This window comes from Corvus brachyrhynchos, unplaced genomic scaffold, assembly GCF_000691975.1.
Source record: "Corvus brachyrhynchos isolate BGI_N302 unplaced genomic scaffold, ASM69197v1 scaffold358, whole genome shotgun sequence".
Classification (NCBI taxonomy): domain Eukaryota; kingdom Metazoa; phylum Chordata; class Aves; order Passeriformes; family Corvidae; genus Corvus; species Corvus brachyrhynchos.
Window position 1 is genome coordinate 57,491 of NW_008239540.1, and position 2,056 is coordinate 59,546.

Sequence of the window (2,056 nt, forward strand, 5' to 3'; positions counted from 1 at the left end):
ATGTGACTAACAGCGATAAGCGAATTCCAACTGCAAGGTCCGGGTGAGATTAACTCTTTTAGTGTTGTAAGTTTTCTCCAGAACAGATGAAGCCTGCAGACATCAATCCTCTCCCGAGTCAGAGGAAGAGGAAAGGTGAAGGCACGTGAAGAAAACACCATAAAGACACCAAAGTCAGTAAAGATGGAAAAACTGAAACCCCAAGAGAGGAGAAAGACGAGATGCTTCAAACCTAGAAGTTGAAATTCTGTTGTAAAGCTATGGTGATTGACTATGATACATCAGAGTACCTGTTGTAATTTCATGAAAGCATGGGGGGTGGAGTGTTCAGACTGCACTTGTGAGCAAAAGTACCTGTGCTGAAATAAGCAAATGTTGAAGTAGCTGTGATTTGATGAGAAGCTTGAACAGCGAGATGAAAGTGATGAGGACCCTTGCTCCCAGGGAAGAAGACCTCTGTTCCTAGAGATGAAGATGCTGCCAGAGATAGGTGAAGAGAACCTTTTGCTTCTGAACAGCTCAACCTTAAAATAGTACCCCATTAGCTCAAGATTGGACCCTCAAAAGCAGTTGTGGGGAAAGCTGTAAGTCGAGGGAAGGGACTTTCACATGTGAGCAGAGAATCAACCCGGGCAGCTGTCTCGCTGTGACACTGAAGCCATGAGAGAACTGTTTCTTGTGGAGATGTCTCCATAGCATGAGCAAGAGAGACTCCTCTCCCTAAGTGAACTGAAAAAAGAGATTATTATAGAGGCGGTAAACTGACTGAAAATCTCAAGGGTTGTCTTTTTACATTGTCAGTGGGAGAAGGGAGAAAGGTGGGGGGAGGAGAAGTGCTCTGAAGGTTTAGTCTGACTTTTTTCTTTCTTTTAGGTCTGTTAATAAACTTCTTTATATTCTTTTAAGTTTTGTGCCTGCTTTGTTTTCTCCTAATTCTTATCTCACAGAATGAAAATAAGTAAGCAATGGATATTTTGAACCAAACCACTACACTTAATTGGTGTTTCTGCCCGGTTCACGAACTGAACCCGCTACAAAGGGAAAGGCAGGATTGGGAAAATGAAGAACTGCCCATTTGTGAGAGACTGGACTTTTATGGAAGCCCCTGTAGCAGGATGCTCTGCCTGGAGTGGGGGCTAAATAATTCAAATAATACCCTTTTTGCAAAGCTACCTGTGGTGAATGGAGAAGGGGGTTCATGCTGCTTTTGGTGTTGAAGAATGCTGAAACTAGTCTGACTCATCAATTCCAAAGTTAAACATCCTGATAGTGAAGATATGGCAGACCTGGCAAAGTACCTGATAAAGGAGCAAACAAGTGATACTACTGAAAACTTATCTAAAGTTGCTGAGCTGACACAGATGGCCTGGAGACTAATGACTGACAGTCCAGTACTTTATACTATAAAAGCCCAATCCCACTTTTTACGACAGGGTCTTTTAATATACCTCTTCTTGGACTGCGTGGAGATTCGTCCCTTGAGTAGGGGCATCCCTCAAGGTTACTCCTCGAGGGTGAGTGAAAGAGATTTGCCCACAGTCCCTAGGTATGGGTGAGCAACATCAATCTCCATTTAATAATTATTTTTGCTAGCTTTAATATAATTGCTTTAATATTGCTTTAAAAATACTGCACTATACTATACTAGTAGTTATAGCTACCTATACTGTGTAGTAAATAATTCTGATTAAGATCTTTTGTCTAAACATTATCATAATAAATGAATGATTTTTATATAAATATATCTGGTTTGGCGTCCTTAATCCTGTGGAACAAAGTTGTATAAAGGTTCAATTACACCTATACAATCTTTTAGACATAAACCGTTGACCAGGTCTGGGACTAGGATTGGATCCAGCCACACCCAGACTCCTCTCTGAGGAGTTTAGAACGCAAGGGGATCCTTTCTGTACCTTGTGACTCAACAGAAAGGTTTCTCTAATAAACTTTGTCTGAAGCTCCCACTCTGCTCACGACAATGCCCCATCCCTGGAGGTGTTCAAGGCCAGGCTGGATGGGGCTTCGAGCAACCTGGTCTAGTGGAAGGTGTCCCTGC

At 42.2% G+C, this 2,056-nt stretch overlaps 1 protein-coding gene across 1 annotated transcript in view; it reads right to left on the reverse strand.

Moving 5' to 3' along the window:
- Positions 1-2,056, reverse strand: part of LOC103620521 (sorting nexin-2) — a 53,778-nt gene that overhangs the window by 51,195 nt on the left and 527 nt on the right. The gene's annotated exons all lie outside the window — the stretch shown is intronic.